Below are 20826 nucleotides of genomic sequence, written 5' to 3' on the forward strand. Positions count from 1 at the left end.
ATTGTTAAAAGGTAAACAGAGACATACTTTAAAATTTTGAGTTTCTTTGAACAAAATTCTATTTGAATGGGGAAGCATCTAATCTAGCAGATAGAAAGTATTTCTGGGAAGCTGTACGAAATGAAAGACTTTAATAACCAGAAGAGAGCGGGAATGAGGAAGTTATATTTGGCCAGGTTATTTTTCTTTAGCAGTTGACAGGGGTCTATCAGGCAGATGATCTAACTCAGGGGTCTCAAACTCGCAGCCCGCGGGCCGCATGCGGCCAGCCGAACAATTTTGTGCGGCCCGCAGACTAATCCACGAAGTTCAAAATATTTTGGATAAAATTAAGTAAGCCTAGGGGCCTACTTGTATTTTTCATTTCTCTAGCATTCTAGCTAGATATTAGCTTAGTTAACAGCAGTTGTGATGCGAACTACAGTTTCTGGTTGTTCTGTGACACTGAGTAAACTGCATGTACGATTGTGCTTGTTGTACTGATTTTTTTTTTTTTTTTTAAAGAATCAATTGGTTTTTTTAAATTTTATTTATTTATTTATTTTTTATTTATTCATTTTTAGAGAGGAGAGAGAGAGGTAGAGAGACAGAGAGAGAGAGAGAGAGAGAAGGGGGGAGGAGCTGGAAGCATCAACTCCCATATGTGCCTTGACCAGGCAAGCCCAGGGTTTTGAACCGGCGACCTCAGCATTTCCAGGGCAACACTCCATCCACTGTGCCACCACAGGTCAGGCATGTACTGATTTTTTTTTTGTTTTCAACTGCAGTGAGAAAAGTGTTGCATAACAGTTGCCTTTTGTAGACTTAGTGCGGCCCGCCGAACGGCTGTGATCTTGTTCTGCGGCCCACATGCTGAGTTGAGTTTGAGACCCCTGATCTAACTCATGCTTATCAGATGATTCCTGATTGGCTCATGTAAGATTCCCTTTCCGGGAGAGCTGAAGCTATAATTAAGTCTTGAGTTGGTGACATGGGGTTTAACTCAAGGGACTCCATTTTTGACCTGTTGCCTTGATTCTAACACCATAAGATAGTGGATATAACATTTATCCACATTTTATATCTAAGAAAACTGCAGTTTTAAGTTGTTTTCTGTACCTAGTAAAATGGTAAAGCCAAATTTCCAAGCCAGGTATCTGACCAGAGAATCTGGAAGTTTAACTGTGTGAGCTAAAGAGTGGTCAATAGACATCTTTCTACAATGTTCTTTAGGTTTTTCCATCTTCTCTGATCATCGCATCATGCTAACCCTGCAGCTGATGGGGGAACATGGAAAATACCTGGTATAGCCCCTGTCACTGAGTAGGTGTTCAATAAATTTTAGCTAATATTATTATTAAAATATAATATAATGATTAATAATGAAGTGTCCAAATGACTTATTTTGTCTCATTCTTGATATGCTATAATTAGTTAAGTTATCCTTAGGTCAAATTATCATTGTTTGGGCCCTGGCCGGTTGGCTCAGTGGTAGAGCGTCGGCCTGGTGTGTGGAAGTCTCGGGTTCGATTCCCGGCCAGGGCACACAGGAGAAGCGCCCATCTCCTGTCCACCACCCTCCCCGTCTTTTTCCCTCTGTCTCTCTCTCCCTCCCGCTGCGAGGCTCCATTGGCCAAACATGGCCCTTGCCTGGGATTCTCCTCTGGGCCTCTGCCACCAGATCTAGAATGGCTCTGGTGCAACTGAGCGCACAGACCCCAGAGGGGCTAGCATCATAGGCCCCCCTGGTGGCAGAGCGTCGCCACCTGGTGGGCCGTGCCTTGGGGTGGAGTCACCGGTCGGGAGGGTGCGAATGGCGGGAGGGTCTGTCTGCGACTGTCACCCCGTTTCCAGCTGTCAGAAAAATTACCACACAAGACAAAAAAAATTATCATTGTTTGTTTAATACATACCAAATGAGGCACAGAAACACACATGCATACCTATATATATGCATACCTATACCTTTAAGGTCACTATTTCAGGCCTTATCTTGAGATAAAGCTTTTCCCACCATTTCCACCTTCCCAACGGCGGAGTGGTTAGTACTCTTTTCTCTCTCCTTTCAGAATATCTGTTCCTTTTTATTTCTATTGTGGCTCTAATTTCTTCCAGCTCTTGCTGCAACTCTTTCCCTCCCTCCTCTCTCTAACACTTTTCTGGTCCATCTCATTTCTAATCTCTCTGAAAAACTCAAAAGGCTTTCTGTCCCAAGAAAAAGGAAGGCTTTTAGCATCAGGAGGTTTGACATGCCCATGTTGCAGTAAGTGGAACAATGTAATGACACCATGAACTTTTTGACAGTTAGATGCCTTTTATGAACCATGTGGAAATTTTGTTTTTTGTTAATCAGAAATTCTTAAAGGTAGAAGAGAGTTTATAAATCATTTAAGTCAACCTCGTGACTATTGTTAGAATCCCTTCTAGTACATCTTTGACAGGTGAATACCCAAGTTCACTTGGATACTCTCGGTGACGATGGGCTAACCATCTCCCAAGGTAATATATTGTCTTGTGAGAAACCTGATTATTAGAAAGCTCTTCATTATGCTTAACTGAGTTGGCTATTCCAGCAGTGTCAGGAGTCAAATAAAATAGGTCTTTTTTTTCCGTGAGGAAGTCACTCAAATATTTGCAGATAGTCATGTCTCCCTAAGTCCTCCCTTCCACCCTTCTGCATGAATATTGGTTTCTACTCCCCATTGCATTTCAGATAGCTGTCCTTGGAAGGTATTCATTACATTGTCATGATCTTTTAAATCACCTAGAACAGGGCTGAACAAAAGACACAAGACATGGTCTGCCCAGCACTAAATATGGTGGATTTACACTCTCAGCATGGCTTTGCAGGTTAGGATGAAAAGTAAGGCAAAAACCTAGATAGGTAACCAGAATCAATCATGTATCTTATTACTAATGGCAAGAATTGTGTAATTCAAAAGCAATCACAAGTACATGAAAAGAAATTGGAATATTCCATTAAGTACAAGGGCTTATAGAGTTAGAAAAAGAAGGAAAAAACCCCCAAAAAACACTTGTCTTAAGAACCAGTGAAATGCAAAATCCAGTCAAATGACCAATTTCGGTAGGAATTGCAGACATTTATGAGAAGTATAAAAATCAAGTAATGTATAAAGCTTGAATCCAGGGAAATGGATTACTTGTCCTCCTTTATCCCCTATTTCTACCCCATAAACACTTTGAAGTTATAAAGTCATTTTCATAAAAACTAATTGGATTCAAAAAGTGTTCCATCAAGTGTTCCAAAGAAGAAAATGCAGACAATTGAAATCTCTGATCATTTTGTAATTCCATACAGAGAAAACCATGCCTCAAACTATAGGAGATGGTAATCCCTAAAATTTTGCAGTATAATAAAATAGTTAACTTAAAGGTTAAGCACATTTTAACCTTGAAAAGATTTAGAACTGTATAACATGTTTTAAGAAAATCAAACCCAAGAGGTTGGCCAGTCAAGATGATGGTGTAGGTAAACGTGGTACTCAGAACCTTCTAAAACCACATAAAAATTACAACTAATTTACAGAACACCTAAAAAATATAGCTGAACAGCCTGACCTGTGGTGGCACAGTGGATAAAGCGTCGACCTGGAAATCCTAAAGTTGCTGGTTCAAAACCCTGGGCTTGCCTGGTCAAGGCACATATGGGAGTTGATGCTTCCAGCTCCTCCCCCCTTCTCTCTCTCTGTCTCTCCTCTCTCTCTCTCTCTCTCTCTCTCTCTGTCCTCTCTAAAATGAATAAATTTAAAAAAAAATAGCCAAACAGAAGTCTTATAACTAAGGATATAAAGAAGAAGCTACATCAAGACAAATAGGTGGAGATAGGAAGATAGGGAATGGGCTAGTTCCATACCCACATGTAGTGGATTAAAATCAATAAAGATATCTTAGCTCTGCATGTCCCCAAAGACATTAAGGGGCCCAGGCCCACATCAGAACCACCAGTCTAAGTTTCCAGTTTCAGGAATAGAAGTCCCCATAACTTCTGGCTATAAAAACCAATGAAGAAGGTGACTGAATAAAATAGAGGGCTGCTGGTGTCCCAGGCACTTCTTCTTAAAGGACCACAGATGGACTTACTTGGACTTACCTCCTTAAAGCTTCAGCACCGAGGCAGCAGCTCAAAAGGCATCAGTAACATACAGGAAGGGACTGAATGGTCTGGCATCATGACAAGGACTGGAGGGGTAGCTTTCTCCAAGACTGATGTGCTGGCAGAAGCCATGGTTCCTTGTCTGAGCCCTCCCCCCCTCCCCAGAACCAGCTGGTGCAGACACCATATCTGAGTCTCCATCAACCTGACTAACACTGTAAGTCCTGTCCTGGTAATCCCCTGACACCCCACCCCACACAAGTTGTGGGATCACCTAAGCTGTTTTCAGTGACTTTTTCATGTGAATGGCCTGTCTTGGCTCAGGATCTGGACTTTCCTAAAATCTCCAAACAAGCAGCATCTGGACTCAGGGTGCCCATACCTCTCATTGAGTGGCCCCAGGCCCAGTACTATAACCAGGCAGCTGGCTTTGGTTTGCAGCTTGGCTTCTCCTTGGTACTCCCAGGTCCAGCACAACTAGCAGCCATCTGCAGATTGCTCTGTAGTTCATGCCGGGTTGTCCCAGGCAGGGTATAGGCAGGGACTCACCTTGCACCTCCTGGGAGGCCCCAGAGCCAGTGTATTCAGTAGACAGCTTCAGACCATGTTGGATTACAACCAAACCACCTCCATGAGAGACACACTCAGGGGCAGACTTGGTGAGCACCAAAGCCCCACTGTAGCAGGTCCTGCTCTATGGCGTTGGCACCTGCACAGCAGCAGCTCCTACAGTGTAGGAGCAGCCAGTTCTTGCAGCCAGTTGGTCTTGGGGCTAATCCCTGCCAATGACATGCCGACAACAATCAAAGCACACAGCCCTCAAAGGGGACACACCTGGAGCACCTAGGTGACAAGGCTGTGCCACTGGACCCTAGAGGAAACCTATTAATTCCAGGAGATGTATCAGCTTTACCTAATACAAAGAGACCAACACAGGGAGGCAACTGAAATGAAGAGACAAAGAAATAGGTCCCAAATGAAAAAAAAAAACACGACGTTTTTATGGAACTAAATGAAACAGAGGCAAGCAAACTACTAGATACAGAGTTAAAAACAATGGTTATAAGAATGCTCAAGGAATTTACTGAGAACTTCAACAACATAAAAAAGGACATAGAGGCCCTGGCCGGTTGGCTCAGCGGTAGAGCGTCGGCCTGGCGTGTGGGAGACCCGGGTTCGATTCCCGGCCAGGGCACATAGGAGAAGCGCCCATTTGCTTCTCCACCCCCACCCCCTCCTTCCTCTCTGTCTCTCTCTTCCCCTCCCGCAGCCAAGGCTCCATTGGAGCAAAGATGGCCCGGGCGCTGGGGATGGCTCCTTGGCCTCTGCCCCAGGTGCTACAGTGGCTCTGGTCGCGGCAGAGCGACGCCCCGGAGGGGCAGAGCATCGCCCCCTGGTGGGCAGAGCATCGCCCCTGGTGGGCGTGCCGGGTGGATCCCGGTCGGGCGCATGTGGGAGTCTGTCTGACTGTGTCTCCCCATTTCCAGCTTCAGAAAATTAAAAAAAAAAAAAAAAAAAAAAAAAAAAAAAAGAACATAGAAACCATTAAAAAACAGTAGGAAATAAAAAATACACTAATTGAAAAGAAGGATAAATTATATGAAAGCAACAGTATAGATGAGGCAGAGAATAAGATCAATGATTTGGAAGATAAGGAAACACCAGTAAGAAGACTAGCAAGAAATAAGACTTTAAAAAAATGAGAGTAGGTAAGGAGCTTCTGAGACAACTTTCAGCATACCAGCATGCATATCATGGGGGTGCCAGAAGGAGAAGTGAGAGAGCAAGAAATTGAAAACCTATTCGAGAAATAATGGCAGAAAACCTCCCTAACCTAATGAAGGAAATAGACATACAAGTCCAGGAAGTGCAGAGAGTCCAAACAAGACGAACCTACAGAGGCCACACCAAGAGACATCACAATTAAAACGCCACAGGTTAAAGACAGAGAGAATCTTAAAGGCAAGAGAAAAGAAGGTAGTTACCTATAGGGGAGTTCCCATAAGACTGTCAGTTTACTCAGCAGAAACTTTGCAGGTCAGAAGGGATTAGTGTGAAATATTCAAAGTGATGAAAAGCAAACACCTACAACCAAGATTAGTTTGCCCAGTAAAGCAATCGTTTAGAAAGGAAGAACAGATGAAGAGCTTCCCAGCCAAGAAAAAGCTAAAGGAGTTTAGCACCACCAAACCAATATCACAAGAAATGCTGAAGGGTCTTCTTCAAGAAGAAGATGAAAAAAAATTCAAAAATATGAATAATAAAATGAAAAATTGTTGATACTTATCAACAAATGCAAATGGATTAAATGTTCCAATCAAAAGACATAGGGTGGCTGAATGGATAACAAATGCTGTCTACAAGAGACTTACTTCAGATCAAATGCTGTCTACAAGAGACTTACTTCAGATCAAAAGACACATACAGACTGAAAGTAAAGAAATGGGAAAATATTTCATGAAAATGAAAACAAAAAAGATGGGGTACCAATACTTATACCAGACAAAATAGACCTTAAAACAAAAGTTATAACGAGAGACGAAGAAGGACCCAGCAACTCTACTTCTGAGTTTTTATCCAAAGAAACCCAAAAACACTAATGGATATATATAGATATGCATATGTTTGCTGCAGCATTATTTACAAAGCCAAGATATGGAAGCCACCTACTTGTCCAGCAATGGATAAAGAAGAAGTGGTGCATGTACAATGGAATATGATTCAGCCATAAAAAAGAATGAAATCTTGTCATGTGCAGCAACATGGATGAACCTAGAGGGTATTGTGCTGAGTGAAATAAGCCAGACAGAGAAAGACAAATGCCAGATGCTTTTGCTTATATGTGAACTCTAGAGAACAAACAAGACGAAACAGAGAGCAGCAGAACAGAAGCCCACTCATGGATGTGGGGAGCATTTTGGTGGCTGTTAGATGGGAGAGGAGCTGAGGGGATGGGTGAAGCAGGTAAAGAGTTCAGAAGTCCAAACTGGTGGTCATGGGGATGAAGAGTGCAGCATAGGGAGTATAGTCAATAATATTGTAATAACTATGTACGGTGTCAGGTGTTAGATTTATTGCAATGATCACTTCATAGGTTATATTAATGTCTAAGCTCAGGATTGTAGACCTGAAACTAATATGATATTGTAAGTCATTATAGTTTAAAAATAAAAAAAATCAAACCTAGGATATTAATATTTTACATCAAGAAATTGACATATATGCCTGACCAGGTGGTGGTGCAGTGGATAGAGCATCGGACTGGGATGCCGAGGACCCAGGTTCGAGACCCCGAGGTCGCCAGCTTGAGTGCGGGCTCATCTGGTTTGAGCAAAAGCTCACCAGCTTGGACCCAAGGTCGCTGGCTCAAGCAAGGGGACACTCAGTCTGCTGAAGTCCAGCGGTTAAGGCACATATGAGAAAGCAATCAATGAACAACTAAGGTGTCGCAATGCGCAACGAAAAACTAATGATTGATGCTTCTCATCTCTCTGTTCCTGTCTGTCTGTCCCTGTCTGTCCCTTTCTCTGACTCTCTCTCTGTCTCTGAAAAAAAAAAAAAAAAAGAAATTGACATATATTTAGTATTTTATATATTTGAAATAGTAATTATGTAATTCTTGAGAGGCAATCACAGTCATTCAATTTAAAATGTGTAATTTAAGATGTGACTTTGATTAACAATTATTTTTTAAATGAGAGGAGGAGAAATAGAGAGACAGACTCCTGCATGTGCCCCAATCAGGATCCACCCAGCAACAACTGTCTGGGGCCGATGCTGAAATCAATGGAGCTATTCTCAGTGCCTAAGGCTGACGCTTGGACAAATTGAGTCACTGGTGCAAGAGGAAAAGTGAGAGAGAAGAGGGAAGGAGAGAGAAGCAGATGGTCACTACTTCTCTGTGTGCCCTGACCAGGAATAAAACCTAGGATGTCCGTACGCCAGGCTGACACTCCATCCACTGAGCCAACCAGCCAGGGCTAGACTTACAATTTTAAGTGAAATCTTACTCAGTGTATATACAGTACGGAAACATAAGAGAATGTGAATTGCCATGTTTATAAATACAATTTATTATTTTTATAATAATCACTTACTTGAGAAGTTTTGTCTTCTACTAAGTCAGATATCAAATAGATTTAAAAAAAAATAAAATGGACTAGGCCCTGGCCAGTTGGCTCAGCGGTAGAGCGTCGGCCTGGCGTGTGGGGGACCCGGGTTCGATTCCCGGCCAGGGCACATAGGAGAAGCGCCCATTTGCTCCTCCACCCCCACCCCCTCCTTCCTCTCCGTCTCTCTCTTCCCCTCCCACAGCCAAGGCTCCATTGGAGCAAAGATGGCCCAGGCGCTGGGGATGGCTCCTTGGCCTCTGCCCCAGGCGCTAGAGTGGCTCTGGTTGCGGCAGAGCGACGCCCAGGAGGGGCAGAGCATCGCCCCCTGGTGGGCAGAGCGTCGCCCCTGGTGGGCGTGCCGGGTGGATCCCGGTCGGCGCATGCGGGAGTCTGTCTGACTGTCTCTCCCCATTTCCAGCTTCAGAAAAGTACAAAAAAATAAAAATAAAAAATAAAAAAATAAAATGGACTATATTAAATTTATAAACATAATTTAAAAGTTTTAAGGTTTACAATTTACAATTGGTTTAAGTTTACAATTAGGACCAAGTATTATAAAAAGCTCTTTTAAAATGATTGTTAAATTTACTATAGGTTTTGTAAGTTTACCTTAAAAGCTTAAGAACTAGGTTTTTAAAATATGAATCATAAAGCATTGTATATTGAAATTTAAAACCAAAATCGACTCCATAATAGTCTGTTCAAAAATTACTTCCAGGGCAACAAAAAAACTTCACATTTAACAATAATCTCCCCAATCTTGTCATAGCCTCCTATGCTGGATAAGGGATTTCAGCCCAGGCTGAAAAATTCTTATTTATATTGAAATCTCAATCAATCAATTAGTCCTAGTTTCAATTACTGGTCAAGGCACATGCAAGAATCAATTAATGCCTGATCAGGCGGTGGCGCAGTGGATAGAGCGTCGGACTGGGATGCAGAAGACGCAGGTTCAAGACCCCGAGCTTGCCAGCTTGAGGTCGCCAGCCTGAGCGCGGGCTCATATCTGGTTTGAGCAAAAGCTCACCAGCTTGAGCCCAAGGTCGCTGGCTTGAGCAAGGGGTTACTCGGTCTGCTGAAGGCCCACGGTCAAGGCACATATGAGAAAGCAATCAATGAACAACTAAGGTGTTGCAACGTGCAATGAAAAACTAATGATTGATGCTTCTCATCTCTCCGTTCCTGTCTGTCTGTCTCTGACTCTCTCTCTCTCTCTCTCCAAAAAAAAAAAAAAATTAATGAATGCATAAATGAGTGGAACAACAAATTGATGTTTTGATGTTTCTCTCTTTCTCCCTTTCTCTCTTCATCTCTTTCTAAAATCAATCAATAAATAAAAATGAAAAAGATCCCCTGTTGACTGACTGAACCCTTTTCCTTTCTCTCAACAATCTAGTCTCCTATACTAATTTTTTTTCCTCCTGATACTCTGGCCATGCTCAGCCCCCTCCACATTTATCCAAATCAAACCCTCAATAGTCAGTTCCATACCTCTCTCTCCTTTTCTGACTTCCTATAGCAAGTATAGTCTACCAATTATTTCCTCCCTTTATTGCATGATAGCATGCATTGACTTACCTTTTTCTTCCAAGCTGTTAGCTTCGGGAGGGCAAAGGCTTTGACTTACCTGTTCTTCACCAGCTAGTACAGAGCTAGTAGGTGATCAATAGGCATTTGTTGAATGAAAGACTTTCTTCAGAAGCATCATTGCATATAGTTTACAGCAGCGGTTCTCAACCTGTGGGTCACTACCCCGGTGGGGGTCGAAAGACCAAAACACAGGGGTTGCGACCCACAGGTTGAGAACCGCTGGTTTACAGGACCATCTGTGTGCAGACACCACCTCCTCAAACATATAGATATGACTGACTTCACAAACTCTTCCTAAGCTATCTCTCTAATTATAATAGTAGTAGAAGTTAATATTTATTAAACATAGAATATATATACCAGACACTGTCCTAAGTGCTTTACTTGTGTTAACTCATTTATTCTTCACAACATTTGTGTGAGAGAGGTACTATTATGATTTCCATTTAGTGAAGGAGTGGATGAGTAACGTGCCCAAGGTTACACAGACAGTAAATGACAGAACACACTGGGATCTGACTGTCCATCAGCTGGCTTCACGATCTGCACTTCACAAAATGCTCAGAGAGGAACATGAATGTGTTGACCGTAAACAAATAGAAAGCCACATATTGTTCCAGCAAAATGGGTTTCCTTAGCAAAGGACTGCAATTTAAGACACGCAGTTTAATGGAAAACCATGCACAAGTCCTGAGAAACAAAAGAGAGGAAACTATTATTGAGGAGAAGTAGGATCACTGTTATAAGAAAGGAGTCCTTCCCGTTGGGCTCTGCAGTTGACACAGGGCATGAGCGTTCCTCCTTCTGGCCTCCCAACTGAATTTTAAATGAGATTTCTGTTAATTAATTTTTACAGATGTGAATTATATGGAAACTTAATATTGGAAAAGACTTCAAGTATTCTCTTGTCCCAGTGATTCTTCTGTCTGGAGTATTTGTTTTCTAAGGACCACGAGAAGATTTTTCAAGGAGTACTTAAGGCTAGATATTTGGGGGAAAAAAATCTATTTTCAGACCCTTACCTTCTATTTTATAAATATGATCTGCTTGAGTTGGAGAGCTGGGTGAAAAGGGTGAAGGGATTAAGATGTACAAATTGGAAGTGACAAAATAGTCCCAGGTTCTATGAAATGCAGCATGAGAAATATAGTCAATAATATTGTAATAACTATGTGTGCTGTCAGGTGGGCACTTGACTTGACCAAGGATCACTTCATAAGTTATATAAATGTCTAACCACTACATTATAGACCTGAAATTAATATTGGATATTAACTGCGATTGAAAAATAGAAAAGATACATTTGATCTGGCTGAGAAGTGGCTCAGCTTTCCACTTTACAAAAGGAAGATGTGGTCTTTGTTTACCTAAAAGCTTACTTTGGTGCCTTGCTTCAAGCTGTAAAACTTCCTGGGCATCAAGCCAAAGGGAAGCCTTGATTAATGAGGGCAACATGAAGCCCAGGACAGCTAAGCACTAGCAAGGAAAAAATGGCAGAACAACAAGCAGACAGGTGTCTCCCCTAGAACAAGTGGCGAGGTGACTTTAAGATGAGACTGAAGGATGAGGCCATTTTCTTCTTTTCTGTCCTAAGAAGAAAAAACAGAGGTAATATTGGTTGAGCACTGCAGAATGCCAGGAGACTTATCCTGTGTTACCAATTACCGTTTTATAGACGAGGAAAAAGAGTGCAGGAGACTAAACAACCTGACTGAAGTCACACGGGACTCAACCCCAGGAGTTCAAAGCATGTGCTCATGTCAACACCTTGTAAGTACTGCTAAGGAGAATGAACCATTAAAGAAAATAATCTTCTTCAAAGAACTTGAAATTGATACTGGAAGGACTATGCAAACATTATAAAGAAAGAGGGCATGTAGCTATTTTCAGAGGAGTTCAGGTGTTTGCATTGAACCAATGCTCGACACGGAAGAAGATGGGGGTTGTAACTTCTGACAGCCGTGGTCAGGGATCTCTGAGAAAGCATGGGGAATGCATTAAGCATGAGTAATATTATCTAGAAATGGGGCAGTAGCTCATGAAAATAATGGATCTACAGAGTTGACATTGATCTCCCAGCAAAATTCTGAGCAAGTACATCAGCAGGGAGGTTAAGAACCCAAGCTCCAGTACCAGGCAGACTTTAAGGGAACAAATCCCATTTCCTCCATTTTCTGGTTGGGAGCGTATCACTTACCCTCTCTGCACCTCAGGTTCTTCATCTGCAAACAGGAGCTGATACGACCACTTCATAGGGCTGTGGTGATGACGTAATAAACTCATGTATGTAAAGCAGTCAGTACAATGCACGATAGAAAGCATTCAATAAGTAATAAATATTCTAGTTACAGTTTCCCACATATATAGTTAATCAAATGACCGGTGAGTGCTCAGAAAAGAAAATGGTGATAGTTCATCAGTCATTCATTCTACAAACATTTATAGAGTACCTACCAGGGATTATTCCTACAGAGAAAAGGGAAGCTACAAAAAGGAATTGTGATTTGTAGTCTAGATTAAAAAGAAAGAGTTTGCTTATTCATTAACGATCCCAAGTTTCCATTACTGGTTACACTGTGTACAGTTCTTTCTGCTTGAACTGGCAGGGAAGTTGTAATTCTGCATTTTTGTGTGTGGCACTGCAATCCATCTGTTGCCATGGAGAGACAAAGTGAAAAGAAGGCAAACCCTGGCTTCAATACAAACAGTGTCAAAGAACAAATATAGAAAAAAAAAGTAATGAAAACAAATGGAAAACACAAAATGGCTTTCTGCTTGAATGTGTATATGACAGCATGAAATCTCTTTTGTCAGGAGGTAAGTTAGGAAGTAGAATCCATACCACATATTCTAAATACTGGTATAAATTCATATTTTAAAATGCATTAAACTAACCATGGCAACATTATAAGCTGAACAGAGAATATAGCAATTATAAATTATTTCTGTACTTTATTTTTCTGGATGGTTAGAGTTAATTTCATAGCCATTTTTTAGCCTGGGAACCTGACACTTGGGTTGTTTGAATTGCAAAAATGATATAAGGATGTGTTGTTCCTTTTCATTTTAGACTTGCAGAAAACAATTTAAGATTTTTTGTTATTTCATTAATTTTGCATTCTCTTGCTTCAAACACACAGCCTCTGGTAGGAAGGCATAGTGCAAGGGACAGCATTAGAAACAAGGAGGCCAGCCATGTTTATTCAGCACTGACTACATCCCACACATTTGCAATCCATTATTTCACTTAAGGCACACGGCAAACCCATGAGGCCCATATTAGACCAAGCAACTAAGATTCAGAGAGGCTGTGTGATTTGCCCAAGATCTCACTAGCAAGCTGCAGGTCAAGAATTTGCAACTTGAATCTTCGAACTCTGAGCTCAGGCTCTGACCACTTCATGATGCTACTTCTTACCCGACAATGTGGTAAGAAGCCAGAACACAAGCTGGGAAGCAGGAGACCTGGTTCTCATTCTGAACGGTAAAAGCTATGGGATAGTGGGGAAATTGCCTTACTTTTCTAGGCGCACTTCCTTATTTGGGAAAGAAAAAATGGAGGGCAAGAATGTGTGGGGTCACCTTCCAAACCCATCTGCAATCCCGTGATCTACTGTCAGAGGTGGCTTTACTATGAAGTGAATGAAGCCTGAACTTCCGAGACCCCCACTTGGAAGGCCCTATATTTCTATGACTCCAGGAATTTGAAGTCTAAATAAATATTCACTTTTCTACCTGATTTACCTTCACAATTTTTCCTCCTTTTCCCTAAAGAGAACCCGTGGTGTGAGTTTCAGGATATGTCCCAGAGTGCGTGGTCCTGTGGGACAGTAGTAAAAAGGACAGAAAAGGCCCTGGCCGGTTGGCTCAGTGGTAGAGCGTCGGCCTGGCGTGCGGAAGTCCCGGGTTCAATTCCCGGCCAGGGCACACAGGAGAGGCGCCCATCTGCTTCTCCACCCCTCCCCCTCTCCTTCCTCTCTGTCTCTCTCTTCCCCTCCCGCAGCCAAGGCTCCATTGGAGCAAAGATGGCCCGGGCGCTGGGGATGGCTCCTCTGCCTCTGCCCAGGCACTAGAGTGGCTCTGGTCGGGGCAGAGCATCGCCCCCTGGTGGGCAGAGCGTCGCCCCTGGTGGGCGTGCCGGGTGGATCCCGGTCAGGCGCATGCGGGAGTCTGTCTGACTGTCTCTCCTCGTTTCCAGCTTCAGAAAAATACAAAAATAAATAAATAAATAAATAAAATAAATAAAAGGACAGAAACGGTGGGGAAACTAAGGTAGGAGGCTTCGGAAGCCTCCCCCAGCGGCCAGGAACCAAAAGGCTGCTGGCTTTCTTCACACATCACGGTCCTGCCTGGACATACACTCCTCGCCCTCTTCAGACATGTGTGACTACTTTGGACAACGGCCATCCCAGCTTAGAATTGCCCATGTCACCCACACTCATTCAGCATGAACTCAGATACCTCCCTGAGTAGAAGTCTTCAATTAAAAACACCTTGTAAAAAAAAAGTTGAGAATCCCCATTCATCAGCTCTGCTTGTGGAATGAGACAGTGGCAAAGAAAGGCCCATAGGCAGGGCCCCCCACCCCCACCCCGAGAGAGGGAAGAAAGCCTGTGAGAATCGGGTTTCAGCAGCCTCACAAACTCTGAAGACCCAGCTGATGACAAAGCTCCCCTTCAGCGTGCTCTGCCACCTGCCCAGCCCCTGTCTGCCACCCCAGGTTTGTCACTGTCTGCCATCCCCACCCCCAGCGGTTCTCAACACACCACTGGGAGAAATCACAAGCCAGGGTGGACAATGACTTCTCACACTGTGTCTACACAGGAATCAAAGCAATGATCTGAACACTGTAGGGCAGAAAACTTACGTTTGCATCAACCTTGTGGATAACTTATTTTAGACATGTTTCTCTTTGAAATTGCCTGATAACGGCTTCCAATTTCCATTTCGGTTTAAAAGGCAAGAAGTCACCTCAGAGTTCCTTTCACATGGGTTCAGTTACTGGCTGAGGGAGAATGAATCTTTTCAAAAGCGTGCTGACTGGTTTCTTGGAAACTTACCTTGATTTTAAGCAGATTGGAGCTTGCAGAATTTAGATGTGGGGCTTGTGTGTGTTCCCTCCTTCCTACCTACCATCCAGATCACCGCCCCCACCTCTGTCCCAATATCCAGTTCCAATGGTCTTAAACCTCTGGAGGCTCAGCCAAGGCCTAGAAGCTCCAGAGGGGCCAAGATGAGGTCCTGTGAGTACCCAAGTCACATTCTGTTTATCTGTTTAGAGCCCAGTGCTATGTAATAGAATTCTCTGGTGGGTCAGAAATGTTCCAGGGCCCTGCTCTCCAATGGAGTATCTACTAGTCAAAAATGACAACTGGAAATTGAAATTTGGCTAATGGGGCTGAAGAACTAAATTTTTAATTTTACTTAATTATAATTTAAATTGAAATAGGCTCATGTGGCTACTAGCAATCACATTGGACAGCACAAGTCTAGACCCTCAGATTGTGTATCCCCTGAGCCTATGGATCACTTTATGTCCCTGCTTTCAGAACCAAAGTCACCAGTAGCTACGTTAACACGCTGTGAAGGACAAGGAATTAGTGGTATCAGACTTCCATAAATATCTGAAATGGGCCACTTACCCTTGTTGTTCTGTAACTGATGTTGAAGTGAAAAGGAAACTCACATTTATGGTGTGCCCACCAGGTGCCAAGCATTGTAAAAAGATTATCTCTGTTTGTGTGTGTGTGTGTGTGTGTGACAAAAATATCCTGCCATCTTCTGCCTGCCCAGGCCTTGTCAAAGTCTGTTAGGCTGATGGGAGTGAAGGTTGGGGATACTGGATTGAAGAAACAAGAGTGCGGAAGGGCACACCACATTTCCTATGAAAGAGCCGGTCTCTGGGGATGGGGGAATGGGAAGGTGATGTTGGAGAGACAGGTGGAAGGCATTAGGCAGGGAGGCAGACGTGTTAGGGAGAGAAAGAAATGAGAGACTGGGGCCTGACCAGGCGGTGGCGCAGTGGATAGAGCATCGGACTGGGATGCTGAGGACCCGGGTTTGAGACACCGAGGTCACCAACTTGAGCGCGGGCTCATCTGGTTTGAGGAAAAGCTCACCAGCTTGAACCCAAGGTCGCTGGCTCTAGCAAGGGGTTACTCAGTCTGCTGAAGGTCCGCGGTCAAGGCACATATGAGAAAGCAATCAATGGACAACTAAGGTGTTGCAACGCGCAATGAAAAACTAATGATTGATGCTTCTCATCTTTCTCCGTTTCTATCTGTCTGTCCCTGTCTATCCCTCTCTCTGACTCACTCTCTGTCTCTGAAATAAATAAATAAATAAATAAATAAATAAATAAATAAATAAGAGACTGGGGTAGCTGCCAGTGCTGTGGGACCTTGGAGAGTTACTCGGGTCAAGGGTTTTTAGGATGTTTTGCTCTGTGTTACATGCTGCAGTAATAATTACCATGGCAAACACTTTCTAGACTATATTCTAGGCACTGTTTTTATATCTAGTGATACATTTAACCTTGAGACTCTAGGCTTCATCTGTAGAAGCTGAGGTCCCAGAGGTTTAAGACCATTGGAACTGGATGTTACAGCAGAGGCAGGGGTGATGTTCAGGATGGTAGAAAGGAGAAAGGGGACAGACAAAAGGCCCTACATCTAAATTCTGTAAGCTCTGTCTAGCTTCTCTACAATCAGGGTAGATTTCCAAAAAACAAGATAGCAACCCTTGAAATTCTACTTTTATTGTTCTGTTTCTTGTAGTTTCTGGATCTGTAAGGCACATACTATCATTACTTTAATTCGCAGATGAAGAGACTGAAATATAGAAATGACCTAATAACCTACCCAAGGACACACAACCAGGAAAGAAGGGAGCCAGGATTTGATCTTAGGTGGTCTGGCTTACAAGTCCATGGCTGAATAATATATCATATGTACTACCACCTGTAAACGCCATTCATTATCTTTAAAAAGACCTCACACAGATATACACTGCTTTTCAAGATATTTTGGAGTTAATTTTTGTTTGAGTGTGACATTACTAGGCCGGGGGTGGAGGACAAGAAGGGCTGGTTTTATTTGAGGCCAATACATGATCTCCCAACCTCTCCAAGAGGTACATACGATTATTCCTATTTTATAGATTCTGTGATAGTAAATGACACAAGAATTTTAAGGAAAAAAAAGTCTATTGACTTTCCATGGTTTTTCAATTACGCTGATATATTTTGCCTCATCATTATCTATAGCGCTCTCTTAGCTTTTAAAAAAAAAAGTCATTTTTTTTTCCAAAGCAAGAGTTTCTTTTTCTTTTCTTATTTTACCTAAATATTGAACGAGCAAGCAGATTCTGAGGAGGTGTGGCAGGAAGGAAGCAGTTCTATCACTCTGCCTCCTGGAGCTGGCCGTCTCTTCCAGGGCTACTTCACGTTAATTATGAGGAATGAGTCCCAAAGGAGCAACAGCAAAATGAAGATGCTTTGCAGAAAATGAGATTTGTGAGCAGAGGCCAAAGGGATTGGAGTCATAGACTTCAAGCAGATTTCTCAACTCTTCCTACTTGAAAATGCCTTGGGAACATTTAAAAATACACCTGTCTAGGCCCTGGCCGGTTGGCTCAGTGGTAGAGCATCGGCCTGGCGTGCAGACATCCCGGGTTCGATTCCCGGCCAGGGCACACAGGAGAAGCGCCCATTTGCTTCTCCACCCCTCCCCCTCTCCTTCCTCTCTGTCTCTCTCTTCCCCTCCCCCAGCAGAGGCTCCATTGGAGCAAAGATGGCCCGGGCGCTGGGGATGGCTCCTTGGCCTCTGCCCCAGGCGCTAGAGTGGCTCTGGTCGCAGCAGAGCGACGCCCCGGAGGGGCAGAGCATCGCCCCCTGGTGGGCAGAGCGTCGCCCCCTGGTGAGCGTGCCGGGTGGATCCCGGTCGGGCGCATGCGGGAGACTGACTGTCTCTCCCCGTTTCCAGCTTCAGAAAAATACAAAAAAAAAAAAAAAAAAAAAAAATACACCTGTCCATGGTCCAAGCTAATGGTCCCAATCAGTAGGTCTGGGATGTGGCCCCTGAGCCGCGGCCTGGGGACAAATACGAGGGATGGGACAGGTGTTCATGTGAGTGCCACAAGTTGTATTTCCACAACGGCCCCTTAGCAGAGCAGGTGTGCCTTGATGCACACTGGCGGCTGAAGAGCCGGGTTCGAATTCTGGTCCTGGCCCATACAGTGGTGTGACTTTCACCATGTCAATTGATCGTCCCAAACTTTAATATGATCATTTGGAAAATGAGGCTGTTTTGCTACTTTACAACACCTGTCACGTGGAATTGGTTTTGAGAATTATTTAAAATAATGATTGCTCAGTGGCTTACTATGATTTAAGGACAGGCTAAGCAGAAGATCTGAAGTGAAAATGACTGTCAGACATAAGAATGTGCCACCAGGAGAAATAATGAATTTCACTCTGGAGATTTGAAATAAATTGCGATTTTCCTGGCATTGAGCACTGCTTTATACTTTCAAGTTTCCTTGCAATGAAAGAAATTGACCATGGCATTATTTTCTAATGAAGGGAAAAAAATCAATTATAAGACATACCTTTCATTTTTAAAGGAATTTTCATCAACAGCACACTTTTATCAATAAATAATTTTATTTCTTAATTGTACAAATGCTCATCAAACATGATGCCTTCCAAATGCTACAAAGCATTGTGCACCTGCTGAAAAGCCCATGATCTGTTAAATGGCTCCCATGGAAATTCTTTTACAGGTTGTGTAGCAACCAGATAGATCTTCATTAAAGTCCTTTAGAGCCGTGATGACGAACCTTTTTATAAAAACCGCCCACTTTTGCAGTGCTGGTCAACCTGGTCCTTCCCGCCCACTAGTGGGCGTTCCAGCTTTCATGGTGGGCCAATCAGGGTGCCGTTTGGTCGCCATCATGGGCTTTAGAGGTAGCAACTAGTTAATTCTCTTCAAAGACATTAAAATACAGTGGTCCCTCGATTATCAGGGGGGTTCGGTTCCAGAACCCACTGCGATAGGCGAAAAACCGTGAAGTAGAGACCTTATATTTATTTGATTATTTGTATATATTTTAAGGCTTTATAAACCCTCCCCACACTCTTATAAACCTTTCTCACATTGTTATTAACATTTCCCACACTTATTTTGCTTGTTTTACCAAAAAATAATTAAAATAATAAATATATAAAAAATACCTATGTACCACAAAATCCTGTGATATAGCAAAAAATCCGTGATACAAAATTAGATATATACAATTTTAAAATCCGCAATACAGTGAGACCGTGAAAAGTGAACAGCGATATGGTGAGGGACAACTGTAGTTTAGAGTTATGACTGTAGCATTGAAGGAAACAATGACTGTCATTTTAACAAATTACTCCCCTTGCAAGTAAAAGGTAAAGTTATAGAGTGCTGATCCTCCAACTTTTATCACAGAAATACTAAAATCTGCACAAATGAACACATATATTCTGGGTTTCATCCCCTGAAGGAAAAGGATTCCTAACAGGGATCATTTGTCCTGCTCTTTCAGAATCTGGTCAGCCAATGTCCAGGAGTGACCACCAGAAAATGCACTTGTTTCATACTGAATTTTCACAAAGAGAAGGTACTCTTTTCTAAAGATGAAGTTGAATTTAGTAGACCTGAATGTGCTTTCCCAAGATTGCCTACAGCCCATCTTAGGGCTGGTATAATTTGCCAGTCAATTCCAATCGGTAGAGCTCCACTAGATGACAATATCTGCCTACTTTTCTCTATACCAGTGGTTCTCAAAGTGTGCACCAGGGAGCACTGGTACGCCCTAGAAGATTTCTAGGTGCGCCCTATGTGCCTGTTGGGGACCGAAAACCAACAGGTTTTTGGAGTTTAGATTTTGGGGGGACAGAGATGTGGGGAATTGGCTATATGCTGACAGTCTGCCCAACCCCCCACCTCACTTGCCTGATTAGGTTGCAAAAGGCTGTTAAGCTGTGGTGCTGGATTGTTTACACTACCCCCCATGTTCCCCAGAAAGACTGGAGGCAAGTTTCTTCTATCCTTTGTTTGGTGTAAAGTTAAGATGATATGTATGGTGGGGGTTTTCTGCACTCAACACAATTAAGAGTAAAAGGAGAGGAATTCTTCAATGTATTGACGAGAAAATGAGAGTTTGCCTTTCAAATACATATACGCCCAAACATTGAAGAAATCACTAGGACACATCAGGCTCATGTTTCTCATAAACACAAGAATGAAAAAACTTAATACATTCGCACCAGGACTTGCCAAATTTACTAAATCTTACTAAGAATGTATCTATATATAAAAAGATAACTTTTTGTCATTTTTAAATTTTTTAACCCCTCCTTTTTACGAATTCTAAAAAGCATAACTCAGGCCCTGGCCGGTTGACTCAGTGGTAGAGTGTTGGCCTGGCGTGCAGGAGTCCTGGGTTCGATTCTTGGCCAGGGCATATAGGAGAAGCGCCCATCTGCTTCTCCACCCTCTCCCCCTCTCCTTCCTCTCTGTCTCTCTCTTCCCCTCCTGCAGCCAAGGCTCCACTGGAGCAAGGTTGGCCTGGGCGCTGAGGATGGCTCTGTGGCCTCTGCCTCAGGTGCTAGAATGGCTCTGATTGTGGCAGAGCATCGCCCCCTGGTGGGTGTGCGGGTGGATCCTGGTCGGGCGCATGTGGGAGTCTGTCTGACTGCCTCCCTGTTTCCAACTTCAGAAAATATAAATAAATAAATAAATACATAACTCAAAAAAATATAACATAAAATGTTTTTTAATGTCAGAATAAATTTAATATTGTCATATTTATTTCGTTTAATTACCATAAAAGCACGCTTGAATTTTATATTTTTTTCTTTAATATTTGACTTAATTATCATAACATATTTCTCAAAAATTTATATATAGTGTGCCTACAATTTTTTTTTTTTTTCTTTTCTGAAGCTGGAAACGGGGAGAGACAGTCAGACAGACTCCCGCATGCGCCCGACAGGGATCC

Source organism: Saccopteryx leptura, chromosome 13 (genome assembly GCF_036850995.1).
Source record: "Saccopteryx leptura isolate mSacLep1 chromosome 13, mSacLep1_pri_phased_curated, whole genome shotgun sequence".
NCBI classification, from domain to species: domain Eukaryota; kingdom Metazoa; phylum Chordata; class Mammalia; order Chiroptera; family Emballonuridae; genus Saccopteryx; species Saccopteryx leptura.